The sequence below is a fragment of the Armigeres subalbatus genome, chromosome 1, assembly GCF_024139115.2.
Source record: "Armigeres subalbatus isolate Guangzhou_Male chromosome 1, GZ_Asu_2, whole genome shotgun sequence".
NCBI classification, from domain to species: domain Eukaryota; kingdom Metazoa; phylum Arthropoda; class Insecta; order Diptera; family Culicidae; genus Armigeres; species Armigeres subalbatus.
Window position 1 is genome coordinate 228,152,052 of NC_085139.1, and position 8,828 is coordinate 228,160,879.

An 8,828-nucleotide genomic window follows, 5' to 3' on the forward strand; every position below is an offset into this window, starting at 1 on the left:
TAGAAAAATCCCAATTAGCGAACGTTCACTGTACCACACACAGAAGCCTGTTCCAGTAACCCTCAATCTACAACCTAGATGTTTATAAAGAAGGTGTTCTAGATGGTGTAGTTTCGATACTACAAGAAGTAGTTCTCTTTATTTTTCTATTTCTGGTTTCTTTCCATTTCTTCCATATTCATTATGATTTGCTTCTTCTAATCTTTAAAAACTCTAAGGGGCCCCACAGACGCTCCGACATATTTTACAACTTTGACTCCGCCCCCAGCAAATTTGATTCGATCGGATATTAGATATTAGCAAACGTCACTTCCCTAGTAACTTTGTGCTTGCGCTGATGGTTTTGTTGCTTCCCAACGGAATTTCCGACCATCGACGACATGAACGAATGGACCATGGACCATTGTGGTCCCCTGAAAGATCCGGAACATCCGCAAACATGGTCATTTCGTAAATTTCATCGTAGAGCGGCGGGATTTTTTGTTTTAAACTTATTGTTATCGAACCCTGAGTATGAAATTGATGTTTTGACCACACAGGAACCATTGTGTCACCGGGGTGTCCCCTGGAAGATCCGGAACTTCGGTAAAAATGGTCAATTCGAAAATTTCATTGTAGAGCGACGGATTTTTTTTTATTCATTTATTGTCCTCCAGGAATTCTTTCGGAATTTCCTCCAGGAATTGCTTCGAAAGTTCCTCCAGTAATTCCTTTGGAAGTTCCTCCATGATTTCCTTCGGAAGAACTTCCAAGAAATCCTCCGGAATTCCCTCGCAAGTTCATCCAGGAATTCCTTCGGAAGTTCCACCGAATTTTTTTCGGAAGTTCCTCCAAGAATACCTCCAGGAGTTTCTCCAGGAATTCCTCCGGAAGTTCCTCCAGCAATAATTGCGGGGGTTCCTCAATGATTTCCTTCTAAAGTTCCTACAGTAATTCCTCCAAGAATTCGATTCGATTTGATTCGTAAATATTGGATTTGTATTTAAATTGGTTTTGGAATGTATTTAATTTTTTAGGGACCCCACACACGATCCGACATGTTGTACAACAATAGAGGTAATAAACTATAGAGGACGATTGTCGCTGCGGTTCCCTTTGTTATCGTTCCCAAACATGTTGGGTACCTATCTGTCAAAACGTTCTGATTTTTCCTTCGTTGACATTTAGTGCCCTATCTTCGCCAGCAAAAAATGTTACGCAAGTGACGACAGCGACAATCTTCCTCTATAGTTTATTACCTCTATTTGTACAACTGACGAACAGTTGTTCCAACCAAAACAACAACGAACAATAATATTAGCAAACGTCACTTCCCTAGTAACTTTGTGCTTGCGCTGATGGTTTTATTGGTTCCCAACGGAGTTTCCGACCATCGACGACATGAACGACCATTGTGGTCCTCTGAAAGATCCGGAACATCCGTAATCATGATCAATTCGTAAATTTCATCGTAGAGCGGCGGGATTTTTTTTAAACTTGTTGTTATCGAACCCTGCGTATGAAATTGATGCTCTGACCACACAGGAACCATTGTGTCACCATGGTGTCCCCTGGAAGATCCGGAACTTCGGTAAAAATGGTCAATTCGAAAACAGGAATTCTTTCGGAAGTTCCTCCAGGAATTCCTTCAAAAGTTCCTCCTGGAATTCCTTCGGAAGTTCCTCCAGTAATTCCTTCGGAAGTTCCTCCAGGAATTCCTTCGGGAGTTCCTCCAGGATTTCCCTCGGAAAAAATTCCAAGAACTTCTTCGGAAGTTCCTCAAGGAACTCCTTCGGAAGTTCCTCCAGGAATTCCTTCGGAAGTTCCTACTGGAATTCCTTCGGAAGTTCTTCCAGGAATTCCTTCGGGAGTTCCTCCAGGATTTCATTCGGAAGAACTTCCAAGAATTCCTTCGGAAGTTCCTCCAGGAATTCCGCAGGAAGTTCCCCCCGGAATTCTTTCGGAAATTCCTTCAATAATACCTCCGGAAGTTTCTCCAGAAATTCCTGCGAAAGTTCCTTCAGGAATAATTCCGGGAGTTCCTCCAGAAATTCTTCCGAAGGTTCTTCCAAGAATAATTCTGGGAGTTCCTCAACGATTTCCTTCTAAAGTTCCTCCAGGTATTCCTCCAGAAGTTCCTCCAGGATTTTTTTCGGAAGCTCCTCCAGGAATTCCTCCAGAAGCTCCTCCAACAATTCCTCCAGAAGTTCCTCCAGGAATTCTTGCACAAGTTCCTCCAGGAATTCTTGCACAAGTTTCTCCAGGATTAATTCCGGGAGTTCTTCAATGATTTCCTTCCAGGAACTTTCGAAGGAAATTCTGGAGGAACATTGGAAAAAAAATCTTGGAGGAATTTACGAAAGAATTTCTAAAGGAGCTCCTGATAGAATTCTTGGAGGAACTTGTGCAAGGAATTGTGGAGGAACTTCCGGAGGATTCTAGGAGGAAATTCTGGAGGAGTTCCTGGAGAAACCTGCAGAGGAATGCTAAGAAGAGCTTCTGGAGTAATTTTTAGAGCAGCTTCCGGAGGAACTTTCCAAAGAATTGCTGGTGTAACTTCCAACAGAATCTGGAGAAACTTCCTAGAGATTTTCTGGAGGAATTTCCGGAGGACTCTTATTTGTGTTTTTTATTGGAATTATGTAGAACATAACGGATAGCGACGAACTTCCGGAGGAATATGTAAAGAAACTATCGAATCGTTCCCCCTTAACTTCTCTTGGGGGAGGTGGGGGTTTGCAATAAAAAGAAATTTACGAATCGACCATTTTCACGAATGTTCCGGATCTTCCATGCATCCACCTAGTGGCTACGATGTCTGGGCCGTGTCTGGTCCTGGACAACAAATTGTTCTAAAAAATCTCGGCACTTAACGATGACGCATGTTCCGGATCTTCCTGCAGCCCACTTGGTGTATGGATCACAACATCACCACACTCAGGGTTCGACACGATATTATTCTAAAAAATCCTGGCGTTTCACGATGAAATTTACGAATTGTTAATTTTTACATCAATAAAGACTATTTTTACGGATATTCCGGATCTTCCAGGGGACCACCCAGTGGCCAAAATGGTCCGCATGTGGTCAAAACACCAATGTCATACGCAAGGTTCGACAACAAATAATTCGACGAACTTTCCAACTTCGAAACCGTGTGTCCAACAGTCGCACAACTTGCCCACAGACGGTCCGACATTACTCCGACCGTGCCAATTTTGCTAGGGGCAGAGTCACAGTTGTACAACATGTCGGAGCGTGTGTGGGGTCCCTAGAGTTCGTCGGATGAAATCAAAACTGTTTGATTTTGCTAAGACTTCTGGTAGAGGGAGTCAAGTGTTGTACAACCAAGTTGCATTGTGTGTAGTGTTGTTGTGGTAAATTCCTTCGTATTTCGAATCCTATTGTTCTCGTATGGAATTGATATTGTGACCCACACACCGACCTTTTTGTATACGCAGTTTAGTCAGCGCTCGGCCAGCATCTCTTCAGTCGGACAATACAGATAATAATTGATGGCTACATATCTGCTTCATATTCTTGACAAATGTAATTTGTCACAATATGTCTGGTCCGATGGCTGAGCTTCTCCAAATCCAGCATTTTGATGCAGCTTTGATTTTCTTCATGCATAGTAACGGTCGGTTATTCTTCTCCAAGGTTTTTCAGTAACCGCTGCAGCCAGAGTGCTTCCTGCGAAGCTTCCGGAAGCGCGACAAACTCTGCTTTGGCTGTGCAGAATGAGACACACGTCTGCTTACGGCACGCCCAGGAAATTGTTTCGCCGTTGTACTTGAACACGAATCCGCTGTTCGATTTGCGATCTTCACGGTCTTCCGCCCAATTTGCGTTCGCAAAACCGATTTATCCTAATTCTTTATCACGGTGGCTCAGTCGCAGCTTCAGATGGTGATGTAATATACAGTAGAGTTGTACTACCGTCTACCACTTTCTGATACTGCTTGTTGTCCGGAAAAGAAATGTAATTTCCGGTTTTGCTTACCGTATCTAGCGCGCGTCCAAAGGAATGTTCGACGGCTTAGCATCTTCCGGTCCAACAGATTTCACCACTTCGATGTTGTACTCGCGTTGACTTCTCCAGCTTCATCTCGCACCACTTCAATGTCCAGGTAATGTTGAACATCCCCAAGGCAACTGATTTCAGAGTTTCGCTTGACCGTTGCTTCCAAGGTTTTGATGATTCGGCCATGCTCGTTTACTACAATCAGGTCATTAACGTAAACGAGAACGTAATACCACCTTGCTCTAAACTACTTTCGATACAAGCAAGGATTTGCATCACATTATTAGAAACTAGCTAATTTGAGGACCTCTTGAAGAAGATGATTCCACGAGCTACAAACCATAAAGGCTTTTCTTAAATCGGCAGACCTTCCACTCAATACAGCAACTGCAAAGGCTGTCTTCACATTGTACAGACATCAGGATCCAGAACGTAATTTGACGGACCACCAGCGTGAACACCTCGTTGTAGGCTAAAACGTTGGCTAAAACCTTGAGCTATCAACCGCGCCTTAAACCGGAATACTTCCGTTCTCTTTCATCTTGAAAACCTACTTACTGCAGGAAGGTAAATCAGGTCCCAAATGTCGTTGGAGTTGATTAAGTCTATCTCCTCTAACATCGCTTTCTTCCACTGTACTGGTTGCTTTCGAAACTGGACATTGCTTCTTTGAAACTCTCCGGCTCCTCCTGAACCAGTAGCATACCTGTCCGGTGGCTCACCTCGATTTATCCTTTCAGACCTTCGGATTGGCAGATCATACTAACATGTCCCTTCGGGATAAAATTCATAAACATCCACTACTAAGAGCACCATTGAGAGATTCGAGTACATTTTCTGGAATTAAAACAGGCATGTTTGCAGTGATTGGTCCCATCTATTCGAACAAATTCAAATTACATTTTTGTTTTATTCGGGAATAAAGTGTAAATCATTACGAACTACTATTACTTCCTTCTGACGTTACTTAATATGCCGACCTGAATGTCCTCGATTAAACAATCGAACGTAGTTATTCACACAAAGTACGTTTATTTATTTTTCAGACTTAAGGCTCATTTCTTATCAAGCACTAAGAGCAATCACGTGTGACGCGAAACTTCTCTACCTGATTGTTATGTCTGAATAGGGTAAGGTTAACTTTGTACGTTTGATTGAAAACCAATGGAGGCACCATTTTTTTAGCTGTTACCTCACCGAACTGTGACACGGCGAAATGATTTGCACCATAATGACGCTTTTGCTCATTAGAAGAAAATACCTAACGTAAGCCTACCTGAACACCTCCCTCATCAACCATCAGCATTCCTTCTTTCATTAGTGGTATTGAAGAAAGAAGAAACGCTCTTCACTATAACTATATATGCGAGAAGTCTTACGGGTAGTAGGGCAGGAGTAGGGACAAGAGAAGCAATTAATTTCACTGGCACTGGTGTAAATACTCCAAAAAGTTGGAGCACCAAACACTTAAAGTGCGCGAAGGAATGCATCTTCTAAATTTCGAATGTTTAAGAACTGGAGAAACTGGAATAGGTGCACCAGATTTTGGAGATGCACATGAAATTTTCCAGAGCAATGAGGACACAGCGAGTAAAAATAAAAAACCTTCAACAATAATTGACAACAATGAATACAAACTACCAAGATGAAATTGTCAGAGAAAGAAAGGCTCGTTAATTAAAAACAATAATTTTAGATTTTTCGCATAGGTATTTAATTAATTTATTACATGAACATTGTTGATATGAAAATTATGTTTCAAGAATCGTTTACCGTTTGATATTTTGTTTAATTTTAAAACTATTTTTCTATTATTTCTAGATTTTTATATTAACGCTCATCTCCATTTCCAAAAGGTGATGGATGGAATTCTTATGTTGATGACGAAAATGAAAAGAACGTTCATTATTCTTAAGGTGAGTTACGGCGGCGTCCAAAAATGGCAGCCACAATGGCCGTGCTATCCCTCACCTCGCGTTTTTGCTCGCACAAATGTGAATATTTAGGCGGTTAGCACATCTGGAAACCATTTTTTCGTGTATGCTGCAAGTGAGCAAAGGTGAAAAACTACTTTCCGTTTATGTCTGTCGTTTACTTTTCGAGTTATGTGCCCTTCAAAGCGCTATGTAGAATTTTAATTGGACTCCAACGCGATTCACCTTAATACGGAGTAACCCCTCCTCGAAAACGGAAACGCCTCATCTCGTTCATATTCTCCTTCCTTAGTACGCCAGCCCTTTCCAGTATTCAACAAGCGAGCTAGTGGTACGGCAACCTGAAGTAGAGATTCTGCTTTGGGTTCTTTTGAATTTCAAAACCGTCTGCCATTAACTGTGGCAGAAAGGTGAGTCGCATTCCGCCATTACGCGAAAATGATATGCTTCCATATAGCTAACAGGGGGATGACTTCAGGACAAGCCTTCCGGAGCCTAAACTGAACCGACTCGCCTTTTCACAGGAGGAACAAACCTTTTTTTTAATGCGAAATAATAAAAATGATAGTTGTGCGTTGCATACCTTTTGAATAGTGTGCCCTTTAAAACGCGAGTCGATTTAGTTTTTGGATTGCGGGAGGCTTGTCCTTAAGGGTACAATACAGAAAGCAGCGTAAGAACAATAACAATTCTTAGTTGACTCGAAAGATGGAGGCTGTCTTAAGTTATGGAGCTTTGAGAATGATGAGGAATGGATTACAACAATATGAAAGCATTGTTTTAACTCCAGCAAAAATTGTAATTCCAAATCAACTTGCAAAATTCGTACAAATAAAAAGGTACACCACATTTTTTAAGGTAAACTTTACATTATATAAAAATTTCAAAATATTATAACATTTTTTATTTTAATATATCATGAACCAAGTTTATAACAAGGCCTCTGTTGAACTCAGCAATATCTCATGATTACGTTTCAACGTTAGGAATATTTGGAGATGTTCATAAGAGGGAACAATAACATCCCAAAACAGAACATTGGTCGACTACGGGAAAGTAATGTTCTTAGTACCCCAGGTGATCTATTATAGGCCGAATCCAGGCAAATTTTTCGATCTATGTTTCATGAACGAATTATACAAAAGAGATGTAGAGCTTTAGCTTAGCTTAGCTTTAGCTTAGCTTTAGCTTAGCTTTAGCTTAGCTTTAGCTTAGCTTTAGCTTAGCTTTAGCTTAGCTTTAGCTTAGCTTTAGCTTAGCTTTAAACAGCTTAAACAGCTTAACAGCTTTGAGCAGCTGAGCAGGCTGAGCAACAGGCAGCTTTAGCAGCTTTAGCTTAGCTGAGCAGCTAGCACAGCTTTAGCAGGCTTAGGCTGAGCAGGCTGGCAGGCTTTAAGCAGGCTGAGGCAGGCTGAGCAGCAGCTGAGCCCAGGCACAGGCAGGCTGAGCAGGCTGAGGCGGGCTGAGCTGGGCGGAGGCAGGCGGCTGAGCCCAGGCTGGGCAGGCTGAGCAGGCTGAGCCCAGGCTGAGGCGGGCTGAGCGGGGCTGAGCCCAGGCTGGGCAGGCTGGGCCAGGCTGAGGGGGCAGGCTGGGCGGGCTGAGCCCAGGGCTGGGCGGAGGCGGGCTGAGGGCTGGGGCCAGGGCTGGGGCAGGCTGAGGCCAGGCTGAGCGGGCTGAGAGGCTGGGGCAGGGCTGGGGCAGGCTGGGCAGGGCTGGGGCCAGGCTGGGCAGGCGGGGCTGAGCGGGCGGGCTGAGGCGGGCTGAGCCCAGGGCACAGACGGGGCTGGGGCCAGGCAGGGGCGGGCTGGGGCTGAGCTGAGCAGGCTGGGGGCTGGGCAGGCGGGCTGAGCCAGGCTGGGGGCCCAGGGCTGGGGCTGGCGGGGCTGGGGCAGGGCTGAGCCAGGCTGGGCGGGGCTGAGGGCCAGGGGCTGAGCAGGCGGGGGCTGAGCGGGCTGGGCGGGCTGAGGGGCTGGGGCCAGGCTGGGCAGGCTGGGCCAGGCTGGGCTGGGGGGCTGGGCAGGCTGGAGCGGGCTGGGGGGCAGGCAGGGCTGGCGGGGCAGCAACTCCAGGGCTGGGGCTTTAGCTAGCTTTAGCTTAGCTTTAACAGCTTTAGCTTAGCTTTAGCAACTTTAGCTTAACAGCTTTAGCTGGCTAGCTTTAGCTTAGCTTTAGCAACTGGCTTAGCTAGGCTTAGCTTTAGCTTAGCTTTAACAAGCTTTAGCTTAGCTTTAACAGCTTTAGCTTAGCTTTAGCTTAACAACTTTAGCTTAGCTTAGCTTTAGCTTAGCTTTAGCTTAGCTTTAGCTTAGCTTTAGCTTAGCTTTAGCTTAGCTTTAGCTTAGCTTTAGCTTAGCTTTAGCTTAGCTTTAGCTTAGCTTTAGCTTAGCTTTAGCTTAGCTTTAGCTTTTCGTTTGACAGTCGCATTTGGGCTGCGTTTTTCACAACAATGATCTCCAAATGATTGCATCCAATTTTAAATACACTTGAATTAACGGTTGTGAATTTTTACATACGTATCGGATCCCAGACTTAATATCTGTGATCTGTGGTATTACTTAAAGTTCAAACTAAAAGTAATAGTTGCATTTATTCACAAAAATGTTGATATTTCCTTAGAGAATCATGTTTTGTGACCTTAGAATTAATTTCATTGAGTTTGTCCAAAGGTCATGAATTACGCAATAGTTTATTCATCCCTAACGAACTGGAAAAGTAAATTTGCATTTCGAAAACACACAACTCCGAATAGAACTCAAACATCAAACATCTACTACTCATTTTGCCATTCGTACATAATGCTGATGATTATGATGGTAATCACCACCCGCTAGAGCCATATCTCAAGGATGTTGGATACTGTTGGTTGTTCGTTTCAACCTCGGTACTGTGCC